The sequence below is a fragment of the Dermacentor andersoni genome, chromosome 8 (assembly GCF_023375885.2).
Source record: "Dermacentor andersoni chromosome 8, qqDerAnde1_hic_scaffold, whole genome shotgun sequence".
NCBI lineage: Eukaryota > Metazoa > Arthropoda > Arachnida > Ixodida > Ixodidae > Dermacentor > Dermacentor andersoni.
In genome coordinates, this window is record NC_092821.1 from 135,439,156 (window position 1) to 135,461,435 (window position 22,280).

The following is a 22,280-nucleotide window of genomic DNA, read 5'->3' on the forward strand; positions in this document are numbered from 1 at the left end:
CAGCAAAGCTGCAGACTATTTGCAACAAACGTTTGAGGACCTTGGCGAAGAAAGTGTAAGAGTCTGAGAGTTAGTATGCAGAAGAGAAAAGTAATGTTCCGCAGCCTGGCGAGAGAACGAATGTCATGGTCGGCAGTCAGCCTCTAGAACCTGCGCAGAAATACGTTTATTGAGGTTAATTACTCGCAGGGGCCTCTGATCAAGGAAATTAACAAAAATAAAAAAATTAGCTGGAGAGCTTACGGCAGGCATTACTAAATCATGACCAGGGAGCTTACTGCTAATCATTGCTTTCTACCGTTACTAACGTATGGGGCCGAAACTTGGAAGTTACCAAAGAAGCTTGAGAAGACGTTGAGGACCGCGCAACGAGCGATGGAATGAAAGTTATTAGGCATGACGATAATAGACTGGAGGACAGCGATGTGGATTAGAGAGCGAACGGGGATAGCTGATATTCTGGTTGACATTAAGAGGAAGAAGTCATGCTTGGCAGACATTGCAATGCGTAAGGGAGAGAACTGCTGGTCTATTGGAGTTGCAGAATGGGTGCTAAGGGAAGGGAAGCACAGTCGAGGACGGCAGAGAATAATGTGGACGTGATGGAATTGGGAAACTTGAAGACACATGGAACCAGTTGGCACAAGACAGGGGTATTGGAGATCGCTGGAGAAGCTTTCGTCCTGCGATTGACGTCAAAATAAGCTGATGATGATGATGATGCGACGACATCCATGCCAGCTTCGCGGCATGTCATTCATGTTATGACATGCATGCGTGTCATGCACGTTCTGATAGCTCGATTTGCGTCGATTGCGGGGTGGGGGGGGGGGGGGGGGGGGGGCTAGTAGCGGCGTAGCCAAGTGGGGCACGCCGGGCACTTGTAACGCTCACTAATAGTAAATTTTTTGCTACTATGGCAATGGCCCCGCTCCTTCCCCCTCCACGGTCAATTGGGACACCACCCCCCCTCACACGAAAAAAATTTTCTGGCTACACCACTGTGGGGAGGGGGGTGTAAGATTGCTCCAGACCCCTCCCCCTAACTTGTCAACGGAAACGGGGGAGGGTTGGGCCGCTGCCACCGGGCCGCAAGCCTTAGGCAGCCCAATAACCGGCTGCATTTCCCTTTGGACGTGAATACTGCTCTAATGTGATTACACTGTAGGATTCGTGGCGGTTCGAGGGCCCCCATGCGACAATAAAAAAAAACACATACAGCCATCAGCAAGTCTTAGCTTGAGCAGATCTTTGGGAGCTGGGCAAGACTCTCATAAAAAAAGAAAGCTTGGCACCCCTCTTACATGCATTGTCAACTCTGGGTCACCGCTGACTGGACATTTCCGGTAAAAAAAAATTACACAGGAACTCCTCTCGGATTTGTCTAAGTATGCGTAAGCATTGTGACTCTTCCTCATCCACACGCAGTCCATGTCGTTATCAATGTTATGAGACTTGATCCAACGACTATAAGCGACAGCGCTGCGGCGACACGAGCTGCTATGGTCGGCGGCGCCAAGTGAATGGCGCAAGCAAAGTACTGCAGGTGGCGGGGCCAGGTGCGCTGTGACGTTACGTTCGTTTTGAGCCGTTATCGCTCTTTAGCACTTCTCAGCCGCGTCGAACCATTATCAACCGTTCTCCGGCGGCGGCGGCTGCTTGTGGCACGGCCGCGCGAACCGTATCTCGAAAGCGAACTGCAATTTGGACAGAGTGTGCCCACTGCTGAAAACTTCACGCGCTCTGTTCTCACCGTTTACTTCGCTTTGAAAACAGACGCGCGTACACCTATCTTGAAAGTGATCTGCGAAAAGAGCATAGTGCGGCATAAGCTGAGAGCTTCGTGAGCGCTGAGTTCTCGCCGCTTCAGTCGCGTTGAAGCGAGAGCTAGCACGAAGGTGAATTCACTCGCTGCTGCGGGTTCTATATTGAAAGGTATCGTGCGGTACGGACTGACGGACGGATGGTTTTTATTTGTGGGTAATTATAGAAATGCTTACGTTATAAAAAAAATCGCAGGGTTCGCGGATGTCGCGATAACAACCAACTCCGTTTTGATCGCCCCCTCCCCACCCCGGGAAAAGGGACACTACCCAGGTAGCACACAAAGTCTTGAAAACGTCGTATTAAGGGATTCAACGTCTGAAACGGATTTTTGACCAAAATCGACGCATCAAAGACGTTCCAAACAAGATAGCTTAAAAACGAGGGGTGAATACGTTTTGATAACGTTGGAAGCCAGGCAGCTTAAAAACGAGGGGTGAATACGTTTTGAAAACGACTCAAGGCGCCACCGCCACGCCACGGCGCGTCAGCCTCTTAAGCGGCTTCTACAATATTCAACAACCCATCAACGCAATCCAACCTTGCGCAAGGTGGCGATACCGTCGTCAAACCATGTGACCAAGGTGGCCACGTGATTCGTGATGCCGGGCGAGCCGGGCATAGGGCATAGTCGCGTCGTCATGGCGTCGTCGCGTCACCGCACTCGCATTGCGCTGTGGTGTGTTTGCGGCTGTTCTGAATGTGCTGCCGCTGCCCTTTGCTATGTAAGTGTTGCAGTGTTTTGCTGTCAAGAAAACGATATTCTGTGATCAGTTTGGGTTGTGCGATATGTTTGTGTGGTTTTAATTTGGAAATCAGTAGTGTTTGCAATTGTTATGTGACCAAGGCGGCCATGTTATTCGTGAAGCCGGGCATAGTTGCGTTATCGCACTCGCATGGCACTATGGTCTGTTTGCGACTGTTCTGAATGTGCTGCCGCTGCCTTTTGTCATGTAAGTGTTGCAGTGCTTTGCTGTCAAGAAAACGACATTCTGTGATTAGTTTGGGTCGTGCGATCTATTTGAGCCGGGCATAATAGCGTTATCGCACTTGCATTGCGCTGTGGTATGATAGCGGCTGTTCTGAATGTGCTGCCGCTGCCCTTTGTCATGTAAGTGTTGCAGGGGCAGACCGTCAAGAAAACGACGTTCTGTGATTAGTTTGGGTTGTGCGATCTGTTTGTGTAGTTTAATTTGGAAATCAGTAGTGTTCTCAATTGGAGGGCGCAGAGTGGAGGGCACTAATCAGCTCTTCAAGTTCATTGTCATGTTATGTGAGGTGCCTTTTCACTGACGCTGTAATTAAGGCGTTAAGGGCAGTATAAGGACGAAAGTTAGAGGGAAGAAATCGTGCCTGTGTGTCCCTAGCGTCGGGATCGGCCGCTATGCATGATCCTAACAAGAAAGCATTTTGCAGAATGCGAAGAAAGGCGGCAAAATTTCTGTCTGTGCGCACCTTGCCGATCTCCGCAATAGAGCCGTCATCGTGGTATTTTAGTCTCCCGTTTAGCAAGAGTGTTGCAGACAAGGGAACTGGTTCAAACAGGCTTTTTTTTTAATGATTCAGTACTAGTGCGGTATCCCAAAAGGTGAGGTCAAGTGCTCGCCCTATTTTCTTCCCTCGCGCTACAGCGCACTGACAGAATTTTGCGTGCACCATACCGTGCTTTTATCGTTTGCGCTTCAGGTTCTCGATTGTGTTTTCGCCCACTTTACCCACGTGATGGGCATTTCATGGTATTACCGGGTACCACATGTGTCCATATATTGTGTCCAATATATGAAACGGCCAAATTTTATTTTATTTGACGCCTCAAATGGTAGTAATGTATTGAGTCCCTTGTAGCTTTGTGCTTGTTATCAATTTTACTATTTGGCGAATGGATACCGCATGTACGCTGCATAACTCGCTTGTGGACACTGCATACGTGAGTCGAGTATGCCCTTGGTATAAAATAACTTGTATGCTTTAGGTAGTACGATTGTTTGTAGTTTGGGACATGTGTCGGAATGTACGCTGTGCGCCCTTCGCGCTTTACGGCGGCCTGCCGAGTTCGTGCGGGTGCCATGTGTGCGCATGGAGTTCGCGAAGCGCTCTCGCAGTTTTTATATATATATATATATATATATATATATATATATATATATATATATATATATAAATGTGTTCTGTTCGCGCGCTTCGCACAACAGGGCATGTCGCATCGCAGTTCTTTGTCCTTGTGCAACACAATTTCCTAGCGTACGTCTGTGCATTATTTGATACCGGTTTCACACGGGGCTCATTTAGCCGCTATCCAGTCCGTTACAAATCGAATTTCTCGGTCGTGATTGGCTCCTCTGCGCAAGCTACGAGAGTGAGCCAGTCGCATAGATAATTTCGATCCGGATCGGGCGTGATCGCAATCGAGAGTGGTCGTGTGACACCGGTATTACACAAGGCTCCCACATAGGGAACACTTTAAGTTCAATGCTACTGAGTGAAGAGCAAGTGCATATATATGCCAGTGGTGGTATGTGGGCAAGTCTCTCTGGTGAAGCCAATACTTGTGCATTCAATACATTTCAATTACCAGCGTAGTGCATCAATGTGTCTACTTCGACAAAATGGAGCACCAGTGCAGATATCTGAGCATACCTGTCCAGGGCAGCAAGTGTGTCTACATTGAAACCACTACCAGCATGTGCGGCAGTTATATTTCCAGCAGCGGGACTGCACAATAATCAGTAGGGTGCTCTCAAGCTGTTTATCTATGAAGCTCTGCCTGGACTGTGTGCCAAATATTTTTGGACGTGAAAGTGGGGGTGAATTGGTAAACATCAGTGGAACTGTGCCTGGACTTTGTGGCAAATGTTTTTGGATGTGAAAGTGTGAGTGAACTGGCAAAGAATTTGCTCTGGGCTATATGTGTTAAACGTTTTTCTCATTCAGAGTGCTTTTTTTTACTTTAGGAGACTGGAGATGTGCGCAAAGTGTGACATGTCAGTGTGCTAATTAATGTATTTGCTGGTTTGCAAATTATTCGTTGCAACTTTATTTTTGCCAGAGAGGTACAACTTTGCCTCTTGTAAAGGGCTTTTTAGATAAAACACATACTGTTTATTATGACCATTGCTTCCTTTGTTACACAAATGCAGCTTCCAGTGCATTCCAGTTTACTTCCATGTTTATGTAAGTTTCTAATATGAGGCTTGCATATTCATTTCTCACGTTCTGGAGTGGCAAGATGCAGCATTACTGTCTCATCGTTCACTGTACTACAGTAGTGTTCACTTGTTAGACTGAATCCCCCGTTTAAGTATTCTGTACTAATCTCACTTTTTGCTTTTTTGTTGTATGGTTATTTTTTCTCGCCATATACCTTCTTTGATATATCCTAAAGGCAATATTTCCAATTTTGCATTGTTCCCATTTTTTTTATTTCTGTCACAGGAATGCTAAGCGGTGGTATTTCTTTTTGTGCTCTTTTCAAGCTTCTAGCTGATAGGTAACATTGCTTGGAAGCAGTTACCATCCGAATCATACTCTTGCATTTTTCAGTCTACTTCTTCCATTCGCTCCGATGTCACTTCTGCATAACTCTAGTCCATCTAATAGCACGTGCACTTTACTATGATAAATTAGACACTTTAGTAGACTCCAGGTTTTTCTGTTCATGTTTGTATGTGCACTTCGAATTTTGATTATGTGCTAGTGAATGTTCACTTTCGAGTTCATTACGAATCCTTTCTGCGACTTTTGTCATTGTTGATGTACCTTTACTTCTATTTGCATTTCTCACACAGTTTGTTCGAACCTTGCATGAGCATTACATTTTAATAAAGTGTTTTTGCTTTGTCACAATGTTCTCATTTCATGCACTCTTGGCATGAAGGGCTTGGTCTGGCCACCTGCCAAGACGTGGGCATTTGTTCTTTGCAGGATGTCATTCCCATTGTGGCTGTAAGCATCGTAGCTTACTAAAGGCGGTATTAAGGATTTATTATTCATAACAGGCTCATTTTCGTGCGACTTGGTAGAGGATGCGCCGGCCATGCAGGGAACAGTACTTGGCACTGCGCCGTGGCTCTTACAGTCAACACCGACGCTTCTACTCATCTGGGGCGCGATTGGAGATCGTTGTTCGAAACGCCCGATCAGTTTCACCTCACGCGATTGGCCTAGGCCGTGCCAACGGGTGCGGCTGACGACGTCTGCGCGGCATAGGCCAGTCGCGTGAGGCGAAACTAAACGCGTGTTTTGAACAACGATGTCTGATCGCGCCCGTCACCCGCGAAAATTAGCTTCAGATGATCGTAAACCTTTCAAGACCGCTTCTAGACCAGCTTTTTGATAACGTCCTAAAAACGTTTAGAAATTGGTTACGAATAGTTTTGCCAAAGGGATTACTTGTGTCTTTCCCAATCCTATTTCTAGACCAGCTTTTCGAATACGTCTTGCAGACCTGTTCTAGATCGTCTCAAGAAAGTAATTAAGCCGGACATTAGCAGAGATATACGACGTTTTCCCGCCGAAGTTCTCTCATTCGTGTCTTCTTTAACCCGTTTTTATCGTCTTGGATAAACGCTACGAAAACGTTACGTATCTCTTTTGTGCTACCTGGGTACGCCTCTACCTCAGTTGAAGAAACGATGATGAAACGTTAACGACAAGAACGGCAATTTCTAACGCGTTGTCTTATGGCCTCCGAGATTTGCGCGCAAAGCTGGCGCGCGCGAACCTGGGGGGGCCATAATTGGCTGCTTAATAGCATTAAAGGATAAAAAGATAATACCAAACGACACAGTAAAAATGCAAACAAAGAACTGATCTTCGCTATACTGTTTGGGGAAAAGAAATAAAAAATTAGACAGCCGCAACACACGCCACTAAAGCCACCACCGCCGGCATAACGCGGAACCAACAGTTGGCAACATTCATTCGCGCTTCATTGTCCGCTTCGTCTCCGCAACGAGAGCCGCCATCCTTTCGCGCCGGCCGTATTGTCATAGTTTTGTTTTTCTGCAAGTCCGCGCACACAGCTCATCGGTAGCTGCACGGGTGCACGGCGTCGCATTGCAACCTGCGGCATTTTCTCGTGTTCGCGCAATCGGTGTGAAACATGTCGCATGTGAAATATTTGATAGAAGTGCCTCACGTCCAAGTCAAGCCGCCGTACGGGTGTATGGCTGTGCGCCCCGTTCTCGGAAGCGTCGACGGGTTTCCGGCATGCGGATTTCAGGTACGTGCAAATGCGTTTCGCCCTCCTATTGAGCTCCGGAGCAAAGCGTGCAGTATTTCATGTGAAAGATGCAGTGCCCGTCATCATGGTGTGAATTTCGAGCGGCAAACGAGAACTGTGGCACTTAGAGCACACCGCGGCTGCTAAGTCAGCGTTGAAATTGTTTTGCGTTACCGTAATATGTTGCTGTCTGTCTAATCTGCGGCTTGTGGACAGCTAGCCCATTGACTTTTGCTTGTGGCAGCGATAGGTATATAAATGGAAGCGGTAATAATTTTCGAGAGAAGACAGTTGTTTCGCGCGATGTTTGGTCGTGTTCATGGCGCTATGAAAGCTAGAAAACTAACTGGCTTGATCGTGCTTAGTTCCTACTCTAAGGGGCGTAACGTTGGCGCTGTATATGTTTGTTTTCCGTGCCGCGAGTACCACTTTCATGCTTTTGTTGTATGAGAGTGGTAGCTGCTGCATGCCGTCTGGGCAGAATACAATAAAAGCAATTTCCTCACTTTCATACGTATGCAATGTGACGTAACAAAATTTCCAGCGTTTTATTCGGAGCGTAAATGTCCAGTATAGTTTAGTAAGAAACTCAAATTCTGTCTTAGCTTAGTAGGCGTGAAACAAGTGAAACTCTCATTCCTTTTTGAATTGTTCGCCCAAGCCGCACCGCCCGCAGATGCGTCATCGGGTAATTGACAGTAGCTTCGCTACGTGAGTTGTTTTATGCGACAATATTGCCCGGTTAAGTATCCTGTTAATTTATGCCGACGCTCGTTCATCTTGATTTTAAGCGATTACTATCCCCGAGTACCGGACGATGCCAAACTTGTTGTGAGGTGTAGCAAACGCGGGAAATTCAAAGTGGCGTGGCTGCAAGTTCCTGTTTTTACGTTTCTTGCATTCAAAGCCAACAGACACAGTATCACTGATTTATTTCCATTTCTGATGTACTTGATCAATCTAATGTGACAACTGCATTTGCTCTTTAATGTTCTCCATTTATGTGTATTCAGCTTGGCTGCCAGAAAATGCTTGAATTTTTTTCAGTATCCAAGTGACGAAATATTTCACTTACGGCCGTGTGTGAAACACGCAAGATGACAAAACTGATAGCAAAATGATGAGATGTTTCTTTTATAGCGTTTGGACTCGACTTTTGGTGAGGATGTCGATCGACCTTGGGCCTGGTGACAACACACCCGACATGGCCAAAGTGCAGCCTATCAGTTGAGTGCCCCCGAATGGACCATCAACATCGGAAAATGAAACAGAGCCAGGTAGGAGCAATTTTTACTTTGGAACAGAATACTGACAGCTTCCTCTTTTTTTAAGAACTAAATAACATATTTACAAACCCATCCTTTCTCTTTGTGCAGCCTACATAGAATTGTTTTTTGCTTGTTATACAGATCTTCAGAAAGCAGTTCTTCTGAACCCTTTCTGCATGCACAAATAAATAAAGAGGAGTGCACTTTCTGAAGAAATTGATGCACTGAAATGTGCGTTCGACACACAATGAGATGCAAAATAACTAATAACATTAAGGCGGTAAAAAAAACAAGTTTGAAACATGTTCTAACATCATAACCCGCCTTGGCATACGGATCTAAATATAACAGCAACAGAGGTGCATGCAGAGAAGTGTTTGTAAATGTTTGCAAGATATGTACGTTGTCTAAGAAATTGTTTTTACTTACTCGGAGCTTCTTGGTGCCGTGGCAGTGCAGTAAAAGCTCAAAACGATGCCCCTGCTCCTAATACAGCACCTTTAGATTTTAAAATTAAATTATGGGCTTTTACATTCCAAAGTCACAACCTGAAGTTTTGGGAACCTGGCCTTCTTTAATGTACACCCGAATCTAAGTGCATAAGCGTTATTGCATTTTACCCCCATTGGAGGGCAGCTGCCACGGCCTACATTGAAGTTAGGACCAGCATGACTGAGCAGCATGGCATCATAGTAAGTGGGCTATAACACCAGGTCAAAATGAGAAATACTGCTTAGAACTACCAACTTCTTGGCTCACAAGCACTTTGCACTAAGTTAAAGGAGTATGGAGTACTGACAGCGACCACTTATGTACCAATTTCTTTTTAGGCTGACTCTGTTATTAGGGTGCGAAGCTTCAATTAGTCAAAACCAGCCTAAATTACAGAACCAGCTCAAAACACGCACCATGTATAGCTGGATTTGGACATGAAAATGGAGTCAATTCATGTCGCTGAAAATGGAGGTGGCAGTCACACTATTTCATGCATTTTGCCTAAAACATAGTCAATAATAATTAATCAATTTCTAAAATATTCTTTTCAAAAAGTTTTTTTCAAGCATGAAAGGAGGAGCCAAATGGTGTTCAGGTGCACGAGTGGTTAGTTGCACGGCACTTCTTGCATGCATTCACTGGCTTCTTTCAAGCTTGAAAAAAAAAACTTGTTGCACCTATTGAGCAGTAGAAAGCTGGATTGGTAATTTTTCAGGATGCTCTACAATTTTTGCACTGACACTCTTGCTTTGAATATAATATTTGAGCAGTTAAATAATCGTTAATAACTAATTACCTAATTAGGAAAAATGCAAGAATTGGTTTCACTTCCTCAAAACAATGGCAAACGACATTACCTTGGTGCTATCCAGCTACGTGGCACTTTTACATATTTAAAGCTTGCACATGTCAGACAGACCACCTGGTAATTACAAGGCATATATAGCAGTGGCTAAGTTGTGTGAGCCAGCCATGTGTAGCGAATCATGCGAAACGGCCATGTTTCTTTGACTTAAGGGCATGATAAGATTTACATGCTCGACACCTTGTATCAGTGGGTTCTAGGCCTGTTCGTAGTTTAGCTGCTACATAAACAATATTTCTCCACGTGTAAGCTCATATGCATCTTTCAAGTATATTCCCTCATGTGTCCAAAATAAACCATCCTCGCGCTTCCTTCATTATGTCTTCATCTGCTGCTGTGCTAAATTTTTAACATGCAACTGCACAAATTTTCATCTAGTTTTCATATTTCCTCGTTGTTTGGTGGCTTTATTTCTGAACAAGTTGTTTTCGTTAAACCCTGTTGCACACAGCAGTACACAGCATTTCTGCCTAGAGTGGGAATTTTTTTCAGATTGACATTATTACACCTTGCCTGGGCAATGTAAGGCATTCTACATAACACGGCCCTGCAATAATGTTTTATATTGCATTCCAGCATCATGCAAAAGCTGTTTACTTACCAAATTAGAATATGTATAAGTGTTGGAAGTAACAGAACTGGAAGAAGCCAGCAGATAATGAGGCCAAGGAAAGCATACAGGAACATGTTTTAAGTTTTTTATATGAAGTATAGAAATGATAAATTCTAAGTAAATGAAAGTGGATTAAAAGATATCCACCTGTGGGTGAGGAACGGACCCATAACCTTCACATTACGCATGTGATATACTAACCACTGTGGTACTACGGCCGTGTTCGAGCGTCAACAATCTGAGGGGCCATTGTGGACGGTTGAATGCTGCCTCGGTGGCACAGTGGTTAGTGCATCGCATGCCTAATGCAAATGCTGTAGGTTCGTTCTCCCCCCATGCCTGTTTTCACCATTTTCATTTCCCTTTATCATTTCTACATTTAAATAGAAAATTACAAATAAGTTTCCACGTGCCTTCCCTGGCATCTTCCAGCTGTGATTCAGAAAAAGTTTGACCCTCAGTATCCTTTCTTCTCATTTGGAAGAACAGGAGCTTCATTTTAAAAATAATGAGTTCACTTTGTTCAGCATCTCAATGTGGTCTCAAATCTTATCACAGCATATGTATTACTAAGTGAAGTTTTTGTTAAGATGATGATATAGCATGGGACCTAATTAGTAGCCTTTGTGTTCAGATATATGACTAGTCTAATAGATAGGAGGATTTTAAGAAGCACTTCTAACATGGTCTGATCGTGTGTTTAAAAAAACTAATCTAGCATGATTTCAGGTATAACTGTTGCCCCTGAAAAATATTTGGATCATCTGCATTGGTATTGTTTTTAGAGAGCACCAATACTGCTTTGGTTGAAGTAGCCTCGTGGAACATGAAGCATCGCTTCTTGCTGAGTCAAGGAAATATCTGAATATCTGAGGTGCATGTGTCATATGCTCGAATGCTGTTTAAAGGCTGCTAATAAGAAAATTACTTCACTTGCCTTCCAGAGATTGCTACAGTAGTCTATGCTACTCGATCATAAACAATTTACCAGAGTGAACATTCATCACAGTTGGCTTTGCAATGTTTATGCAAAATACCACAATTGCCTACTAGACATGTGACTGCACTAAAACTTGGAATTAATGACCAGTAATTTTTATGGGACAGCAAAACTTGTGTTTGTTACTCCAGAAGAAAATGCCAGGCACTTCGGTTATTTCTGCCATAGAGTTTCTTACAGTAATTACTAGAGGGAACTCTGGAGCTCCAGTCGTACCACCATGGGAATGATGGGAAGCACATGGATTTGTCTGATATTCGTGCTTGTGAATTCAGACGTTCTTGTGGCTTCGTATATTATACGCTATATAAATCTTATTGTCGTAAATTTCAGCGCAGTCTATACTCTTCGAAGTGCAGAAGACGGCGCCAACACGCACAATTGCTATTAATTGCAACGATTGAGCTTGTCCAGGTGGCCAAATCGAAAGGCGCCAAGCGTCTCAAGGCACTGGTATGCCCGCGATAACTTCATCAGGGCGTTGCACTCGCTTGTCGTTACATGCCTCCGTGGCTTAATGGTTTCAATATCAGACTTCTGCTCTAGAGTTCCTGTGTTTGAATCCTGTCGTCGGACTATTTTAATGTTTATTTATTTATTACACAGTATATCGTTCGAAATGACTAGTTTACAAAGTCACAAAGCCGCTTGAAGCCAAACAGACGAAGTTTAGGCAAATCCATGTACTTCCCATAATTTCCATGCTGGTACAGCCGTTCTTGTTTGATCTCCTGTAGACACTAATGTCAGAGTTCCCTCTAGTAATTATTGTATGAAACTGATTTCTGCACCTCACTCTTGCAGAAGCGGCACCACACCTGCTGCGTAAACATGCACTACCTTTCGTCCAAGTGCAGGGAATGCAGTGAACTCGCCCTATACAAAGCCTGCACTAAGTAAAACAAATCACAACGTGCAGTTGCTGTCACGTTGAACTGGTGGAATGAGTATTGAAATGCAGCACCTCCTGAACTAGTTCAGGAAGTGCAGGTTAATCAAGTGGAGATTATATAGTAACAGAAGTTGAGTGATTCTGCATTACATTCACGAAATATACTTCATGATACTTTTGCATTTATTTCCTCAGTTATTAAGAATCCATTTTGCATTGTTGGACAAAACTACAGAATGCCAACATATTTTCTAGCATTCACTGGTAGTAAACATGTCAAAACTTGTTCTAGTTTCTGGATTGCCGCTTCAACCGTTAACCCCCTAGTTAATTCCGGAAAAATGTACAAAATTTTCCAAATTTTTTACATACTCAATTTTTCGGTGTCATTCTCATTCTAAAAATAATTACTTCATTGGTCTCTGGTTAGAAATAACACAAAAATAAGAGCTGCTCTTGAGGGCAGCTTTCCCTCAATGCCGACTGTAACTCATCTTTGACAATAACAGCAGCATAACATCGGGCAGAAAGAGTGCGACTCGTCATTGGCGATATTGGTACTACCTGCAGTCACTAGTACAGCTTGGGATCAAGGGTTAAAGGTTGCGACTTCGTTGCTGCCCAATTTTAATTCTGCAGCTGTTACACTTGGGTGTATCGTGTGTATGTACGTGTGCATGCATTAAAATGACTTCACGCTAGAGCAAAGCAACTGTAGCGCAGAGAGGCATTAGTCATCTTTATATATTTGCTTTGTAAAGATGCGCTAAGTTTATCTTTTGCAATATAGACTTGGTGCTCTTTGGCCAAAGATGACCTTGTGCTACTAAAACCTATCAATTAGCTTTTTGCAGTAGCAGGTGCTTATTCCTTTTTCGGGATTGGTGTGTGAGTTTTAATTTGTTTTTCTTGAACTGTGCAATTCCCACTCAGAGGACTGCATGTCATCTGAGGTGTTCCTTTTTCAATCAAGAATGTTGAGGTTGTGTTTGTGAAACTCGATTTCTTGCCTCAAACGAGCTTGTACAAACTGACCAAGCTGATAATTCTACCTGCTTATATATGAAATATGTTGCGGTTATGAACCCTCATAATGAATGACACATAGTATAAAAATTTTATCTATTAAAACAATTTAATGTAATTTTTCATGTTTTTCGCGTTCGTGTTCACTTCTCTACTCTCGTGTCCTGTCTGCATGCCTCACCTCTTTTTTACCACAATGCAGGGGGAAAAGGTTCCGGTAACACCATGCATTCAGTATGGTGGCCCAGACGTGTATGCAAGCAATCTCCTTCATGTGGACCAAGAACTACTCTGCAGTGTCTCACAGACTTCCATGCGAAGTCCTCAACATTCTCGTCTCAGTGGAATGGCTGCTCATCTATCTGCGTGTCCATCACCAAGACGGCCAGTTGTAAAGCTCCTGTACCCGTTTAAGAAAGCTTAATGATTTTTTTATTTAGTTTTCACGGTTGGCCGTAGAATCTTAACATTTTTGATGTTTATAACATTTTTACCTGGCACAAGGTGGTGCAATAACTTTAAACCAGTGTAATGTATTTAAGTGATGCTCACTCTAATGCCTATCTGGTTTTGTTAGTGTTTAAGAAATTTGTATGTCTGATGAGGTAACAGCATTTGAATTTGTCATCGTGGCTCGTTTCAGTGAGCTGATAGGAAAAAAGTTGCAAAACTTATCACACGCCAGTTGTAGCATTTTTGTTTTCATGACTATAGTATACACGTTTCAAAAGATGGAAAGTGGGGAAAAAAACCTGAAGAACATAATCATCCTAGGATTGTCATGTCCTTACAACTCTGCAATGATAATGCCTCATACATCTTGGGAGCACATTGGTCACAATGCCTACAGGTATACTTGATAAGAGAATAGCTTGCACCCAGATTTGCCACACAGTTGATGGCTGATGGCTTTTGTTTGTCGTCTTCATGTTACTACTATGTATTCAATATTCATTTAGATGTAAAGGACACTAGAGGCACTGAAGTACCAAATGGCACTTGCATTTCAGGGGACAAAGTGCCCAGCATGCCTGTCACAAAACTTGTTCTAGGGGCTACCTTGCCTCTATAGGTAAATGGATACCAGATGCTCTGTGTACAGCGTAATCGGTGTACTTGTCTGGAGTGCTTGAAAGATGTGCTACGGGCTGTACTGGCACTGTCTGAAGATAATGCATGGTTCTAGAAAGCCTGCAGCTGAGCATCTGCCACCATACTGAAGGAACTGTCCTAATTTTGTTGATGTTGAAATGTAGGAGCTGCAATGAATAGTTGTGAATGTGGCAGTGCTGCCAAACTAAAGCACAAATTACACACCTCGACTCACACAATGCACTCTGAAAGTTTTGCTACGTGGTATCTGTGTTTGCTGCCTGACCTTATGGCACGTTTACGAGCCATCGCAGGTGATTGCAGCTGCTGAGGCTTTATCAACTGGCAAGTTGAAAAAATAATGCTGTGCCGCCAGTGTGGCTGCACATTCCGAGATGCAAGCTATCTTGAACCAGGTGTTCGGTAGACAGTACCTGTGCAGCCAAAACATGGTGTTTGAGCCCTATAGGCAACTACGTTCACAACTGCCCACAAGTGTTCTGTCGGAACAGAAAGTTGAGAACAAGCAGCATTTTTACCAGGGTTCAAACATTAGTGCAAGTCCTTCTTTCACCAAGGCTGGTAATCATGCATATGTAATGAGAACAGGGCATTTGTTACACACAAGGGGTCATGTGTCAAGTTTAATTAGATCAGTAATCTATGAGATGGAATTATAAAAAGTACCTTTCGTTCCTCAGTGGTGTCTTGGAGAGATGACCATTTCCGGCAGTTTAGTTTTGCCTTATGTCTAGATTTGGTGTGCATATTGCAACTATAACAGTCAGTGCTCTGTCCTGCCCAGTTTTTATGCTGCTTTTGTGATATTTGCAGTATTTTGCAGTTCAGCTGCAAAATATTGTCTATAGTACTATATATTGTCTATGCAAGTATATGTCTTTACTATTACTAGTTTTCATGTTCAACTTTTGTGCAGTGCTCACTAGTTATTACTAGCCATGTTTTGTTCACACATGCTCTTGGATTGTTGTGCGAAGTGACACGGACACAGACTACAAGCAGACAGGACGAGCGCTAACTCTCAACTAAATATTTCTTGAAACGAAGAACATTATATATATATATATATATATATATATATATATATATATATATATATATATATAAAGTGATTGCAGAAAACCGCAGCATAAGAACATGACAAGGTATGAAGAAATCAGTTAAACATATCAGGAAGCAGGGAAGTCAAAATAGGAAACAACAAAAAGACACTACTTCAGATTAACACACGTGTTGTGAAGATACTGAAATTCGCATTTTAACAGACAAAGATGCATGGCTAATGCAAGTCTCTCCTAATCTTTTAATGTTGAATGCCTTGATTATTTCCCGTGTGGTTTGACATTTGTCTCGAAAGAATTTTTGTGTCTTCAAACAAAGGTTTACAACCGCAATTGAAACGATGTGATGCTAGATGTGAAGCATTAGGGTTGTAAAGTGAATGTTTGTTTTCTTTTAGTCTAATATTAATGCACCTACCGCTCTGTACAATGTAAGTCTTCCCTCACTTGAGAGGATACTGATAAACTATACCAGTGTTACAAGGCACAAAAAGGGACACATGTCTAACGCCGCAATTATCTTTTCTGTTTTGCCACCCTGTTCAAGTTTCCTATTTATCATAGGCACATGATAGACAACTTGCGGGGCCGAGAAAACTTTATCCACATCATATGTATTGGCCACGTTCCATACACCATCTGATAATCTATGTATATAGGGCACCACAACAAACCTTCTTTTTCTGTTTTTCTTGTTTCTTAGCCTGGCCTTTTACCCACTTTAAAAGCTTTTTGCAGGTTAGTGATAATAAATGCACAGGATAACTAGCCTTTTCGAGCCTATTTGTTGTGAAAAACTGTTTCATATTGTGTGGACATGACTAGCTTACTCAGCTCTTAAGTTTGCCATTACTAATGTCCACACAATATCAAACAAAGTTTTTCACAACAAATAGATAGAGAGGCATTCCACATTAAAAGATTGGGAGAGACTTGCGTTAGCCATGCCTCTTTGTCTCTGTTAGGATGCAAATTTCAGTATCTTCAGAACACGTGTGTTAATCTGAAGTAGTCTTTTTGTTGTTTCCTTTTTTACTTCCTTACTTCCTGATATGTTTAACTGATGTCTTCATACCTTGTCATGTTCTTACGCTGCGGTTTTTTGCAGTCACCTATATATATATATGTTCTTCGTTTCAATAAAAATTTAGTTGAGAGTTAGCGCTCATCCTGGTCTGCTTCTAGTGTGTGTACGTGTCACTTCGCGCTACAATCCAAGATCATGTTACTGTACCAACTCGCCCAACTTTCTATCCTTGTGTTAACATAGACACACTCAGACTTGTTCTTACTTATGTGACCGGTTATTTTTGTACTTTGTAATAAGATGCAGTGCTTTTCGAATGAAAACATCTGATAGTTCGTAGTGAGATTATTTAAAAAAAACTTTTCTGCTTGAAATTTGTTTGAACAAGCCTGTGCCATTATTCGGTGCTTATGTCTTTGTATTGGTATGGTTTTACTCCTTATCTTCCTTTTTACTTTTAAAACGTGCAAACATTATTATGTAAGTATTTCTCTTTAATTAAATAATAAATACTTTTCTTATGACATTTCGTCAGAAATTTTACAATGATTTTGTTCAATTAGGTAAGCTTTAGACTAGCTGATTGTTATTCTGATAGCTTAACTTACTATGGCTGTGGGATATTCAATGCAAGCACATGGTAAAAAATAAACTAAATTGTTGGGTATAAGCAGGTCACTGGCAGTAAGTGGAGCATACATATATTTCAGGAAATAGTGCATGCTTATATATTGAACAGCATGCACAGCTACACATGCTGTTTTGTTTGTAAATGCTGAAACAATATTCGAAGTGGAAGCGCTTTGTTGCACTTTGTTCTTTGGCTTTCAGTGCTACCTTTAAGTCATATATGTGAAAGTACTAGTAGAAGCATCCCGTGGAGATAAATGACAACTTTGATGAATAGAGGTATAAAATGTGTGCTTAAAACGGCAAGAAACTGCTTCACAGGCAAACGTATGCTTCTGTAGTACTGCACTTGTTACCGTCGCCAATCCATGCATTGCTTGCGCTCTATTGCATTCAATACGAGCTACGACAACGAGCTGTGGTGTCTTTCCCTCCTGGTCGAGGTGGTGCGAAAATTTTTGACCAAGTGGAGGTTTTTAATTATTTCTGAAATGCATGCAACTATGCTTTTGGCTGTGCGCTGTTTCCACGGAGTGATAAGTACTGGTGCACCAAGGTGCGGGAGATCCTGTGTCCTTTGTGCAGCGCGCGTTGTTATTGCGCTCTGCATCCTGCCGGCAGTGTACTATCACTGCAGAGGAAGATTACGAAAAGCATAGGATGTGTGCATTTCTGCGATCATGAAACTTAAATTTTTTGCCTGAAAGGGTCGCACGTTATGCTACCACATGACGGACCAGAAGCGCAATATGACGACGCCTCACAGATTCTGGCTCATACTGAACAAGGTAGTACCATAGCTAAGGCTAGGCAGCATTCACAACAGCTAGTCTGCCCATTAACTACATGGCTGTAGTGAACGCTAAAATACTTGCAGGGATAACACCCTTTCGGAAGGGGGTTGTCCATGCTACACCCATATTGAAAGGGTGGTGTCTGTGTTACACCCCATATAGAAAGGGTGTCGTTTGTTTTACACCCATAGGCAAGGTGACGTCATATTAACACCCCTTCCTTTGTGGGGTGTTAATTTGCATCCCTTTGCTTGGGGTGTAGCAATACACCCAAAAAGGGTGTCACCCATGGGACAAGTCATTTACACCCTTAAGGGTCTTAAAATTTTTAGAGTGTACGAACATCTTTATACGTTATATTTTCCCTTACTTTGATTGGGACTACATCCTTTCTTGCAAGACGGGCATGACCGCGAGAATGCGGAAAGCTCACTATCACAGTTCATGCAGTGTGGAGTGTTTTCGCAAGATTGAGAGGCATGGTCACCGGAACTACATTTTGCACATGTTCGCCGGCCCTGGCAGTCCCGGGAATTGCGGCCGAAATGCTGGCATTTGAAGCATCGAAGAGGAGTTGGACCATACAGCCTTACCTGTAGCGCTACACAGGCAACCTCGAGTGACTTGGCCAGGATGCTTGCACAAAAAGTGATTACAAGATGCTCGATTTTTATCTGCTTGCCGTCACACTTTATCATAATTCTTGTAACATTGATCACGTTTTGGTCGCTCTAGCATTCAAACAGTTCAGCTTCTGTTAGCTCTATGAAGTCATCGTCGGAGACAGTACCACGGCTGCTGTGCATAGTTCGGCATGGGGATATTTTCACTGAAGTTTCCGCGAATGACACTATTTTAGGAAGGTTTTCAAGCTGTTTCGAAACGCGGAGTTCCAAAGGGAGATCCCCGCTAGCCATTTTCGATGCTTTGTAGCCTGCGCCAAGAGTTTCAATTAGACATTTCGACACGAGGAAAGGAGAAATCATTGTCATGGTCTTTTCTGGCTTGTCAGAATGGATGACATAAAATCTGGGGAAATTTAGCGATTTGTCGCCGAGAATTTCAAAAACATTTATGGTGCGTCCTCATTTCTGAGGGCGATTAGGGAGTGGGGGAAAAGAGGTTGCCATTAGTAATGCGGAGTTTTCGGCAGGGATGGCTGCACCTCCACCATGGATGGAGCCCAACCAGGGGACGACACAGGACGGGAAGTACTATTCAGCTCTGCGCACGTCAGTGGTACGTCCCCGTTATAATCGAATGCATGTACTCATGGCTGTATATAATGCAGAAGGTTAATCCTTGCTGCACGCGAAGTCGGAAGTAAAAGCTAAATAAAGAGAGGATGGGAAAGATTGAAAGTGAGAGAAACACGAAGGTTGGAGGGAGAGAGAGACAGGAAAAGGAAACTTCCAATTTCCCCCAGGTGGATTAGTCCGGAGGTGCCGTCTACGTGAAGCCGAGGCCACAGGGGTGTATTGCCACCGCCGAGGGCCGTAAAAGTCCAAGCACCCGGCATTGGCTCCACCCCCAGGATCCCCTTTTCCTCGGACACGGCTAAGCCACGGACGGTTAGATGTGGGAGGTTCGAACCCTTAAGTGCTCGGGTGCGTGGTGTCGGAACGCACCAGACGCCTGCTGACGCAGACGCCCTTGCGGGGCCTGTATCAAAATGGAATCATTGCAAGCTGTTTACTTTCAAATGTCTATTTCTTATTTTGCTTACTGTTCTGATATTTGAATTCTCATGACTAATTTTTGTGGACTGTTTCCAGCAAAAAAATATACCTAGATATCCAACACGTAGCGAGAATCGGTTGAAGTGAATCTTCTACTCATGTTTGTAAATATTTCTCCGGCTGGTCAGCAATCACTTCTAGGTTGGAGACATCACGGCCCACTTGGACACATTGCCGCTGAAGAATGCCTAAGTAAACATAAGCTTGCTGCGATCCACCATCCAAAAGTAAAGCTGGAGGATGAAAAAATTATGACTCTCGAATGGTCGTGACGCAACAATGGTGATGGTATGAAGATAGTAGCATGACAAGATTAAAATCACTAATGCAAAATGAAGACGAAACAGCCACAACGGCATGACGACAATTGAATTATGAAAATTTCATGACAATCCCGAAATCATGACGAAGATGAGACGACATTTACACGACCACTATGGAATGACGACATTGGAGTGACTACCATGATATGACGGCGACGCCTGCCACTGTAGGCAGCCCGGATTAGCGTTATATCCGTTGTCTGTGCACTATGTCTGATAGCGGTCAGTCGTTTAGGACTGTGGCAAGATTTGAGAGGGATGAAAATACTACGAGTACGACATCATTACAATACTTTCGCTACAACCGATTCATTAGGCAAGAGCCGCTTCGATTCACAGCACGTAGGATGTTTTCGTCTACTGCGTGTGGTACCAGCCAATCAGCGAAGACTAGCCAGGAATCAACAGTAATGATGATTGTATGATGAGAAGGGCGTGATGCTTATTCTATTTTTAGTACAATCCTCTTATTTTGCAATCGTCATTCGGCAGGACAGCAACAGCAGGAGAAAAGTCGAAGGCTAAGGCGACGGATGATTAGTTGTAATATGCCCCACAGATTTCTAATAACTAAACCCGTCATATTTCAACTCAAGTGCGCAAAAATATAGGCTGAATAGTCTCTTCTGGAACACTGGATATAAAGAGACCTGGTCGTGTAACATCATGAATACTATGCATGCAATGTCTGCGCAGTTACGCTTCTCGGCCAGAGTTCCAAGTAATGCAGATGTTCACTGAACGTTAACAGTGCTTTCTCAATGTCACCACTGGCTTCATGTTGCTGTTTCTCTGCGCTTATTGTTTCGTACCCCGTGCATGAGCACGCATTTGCCGAATCTCTCGCCATTGCTGCGTAGATATTTCTAAAAAAATTTCTACTTTCCAGACCTGCACTATGGTCGGCACGTGTGAAGCAATAGAAGTTCTCCTTTATGCATTTTTGTGATGCCCCTCTGCGCCATATATTTTGGGCAGAGTGAAGACACGTATCTCAAACGAAAAACTGCCATGTTATTAAACATGTGGTGGCACAGCATTGTACAGGGTTGGAAGCCGAACATAACGGGGAGACAAATGTTGTACACAATAAAATATCATTCTGAAATTGCGGTTTTTGTTTTTCACTTGAAGATTCCAACTAGTTCACTTATAACGCGAATAGCTGCTACATTATGGATAGTATGAATTATTCCCATTGGTGTGTAATTTTTTCTAAATGTATCCATCGCTTCTAACCTACTGCATTCAAGCGAATCCACATATATCCCAAAGACCGTCCTGTCAACCATTCGAAATAAACTGAAAGCTAGTGTCCATTTATTGAGGGATTGTATTGCCCCCATTTCTTCTACATTTGTTGATATTGCCCACATGCGCTGAAAGCTGCCAAGCTTTCATACACTATGAAAGCAATACCATTCAGAGGCACTTTAATACTCGAATTATCATGTACAATTAACACCTGTGGCCGAATTCACAAATATTTTACTCCGTAAGCGCTGTTTACACTTCGTAATGCTCGCGCTGAAATGTGAAGGCTCCATTGAACATTATCTACCACAAAAGTTTTATTAAAATTTTAATAGAAGATAGCCTGTGTGTTGAACGTATCTGTCGCTTCATGCATTGGCGAAGAACCAAGAGCTATGAATAACTTTGGGGTAAGTGTGTGTCCGCTGCGGTTGGAAGTTTGAATGCGGCGGTTTTAATGGTGGCCGGTACAAGGAATCAATGCTAGAAATTGTCGTCTTTGCCACAGTCAGTATACCCAACGTTTATAAATTTCCTGCTATAAAGAATACTAGCATGAAAAGATGCCTTCTTGATTGTTTAACACAAATCTCCATAAGTTCCTTACAAACATAGCGTCGTCCTTAAAAATCTCCTCCTCGTGTGTCGAACAGCTGGTACACGTCTAGTTTTGGTCACCTGTCAGAGTGGTTTGCTCAAATGCACTCTTGGTGACAATGAAGTCAAACAGGGAACAATTCGTTAGCAGTAAATTGCTGTAGCGGTGGCTTTTCCATCACAATCAGACCGTAATGTCAGTATTCCAGGTGGAAGCATGGTTCTTCGTCGAAGTGCTAAGAGATGTTTTAGGTGACTATTTAAGTGAGTCCATAAGGTGAAGCAACTTCTATTTGAGGTTAGAACTAGGAGTATTGGATCAGTAAATGCACGCTAGGTGTACTGAACATATTCGCGCAACATAAAGTTTGGCGCCAAGCAATCAGTCTTTATACATAAATTCTGCCAGTGCACCAATATACCTTCTGCAAGCTTCATGAAAAATTCTATCTTTCGGTTCGGATAGCCTTGCTCGGTTACACGAGAGTTGATGTCTATCAACTAAATGTAATTAGAAAGACGTTCAGTTAACTAGGTA

At 43.0% G+C, this 22,280-nt stretch overlaps 1 long non-coding RNA gene across 1 annotated transcript; it reads left to right on the forward strand.

Annotated features, from left to right (window-relative positions):
* Nucleotides 1-6,592: 6,592 nt before the first annotated feature.
* LOC129383360 (uncharacterized) lies at nt 6,593-14,845 on the forward strand. The gene is made up of 3 exons (XR_008611226.2): nt 6,593-7,045; nt 8,186-8,322; nt 13,407-14,845. It is a non-coding gene; the product is annotated as an uncharacterized lncRNA (long non-coding RNA).
* The last annotated feature ends 7,435 nt before the right edge of the window (nt 14,846-22,280 follow it).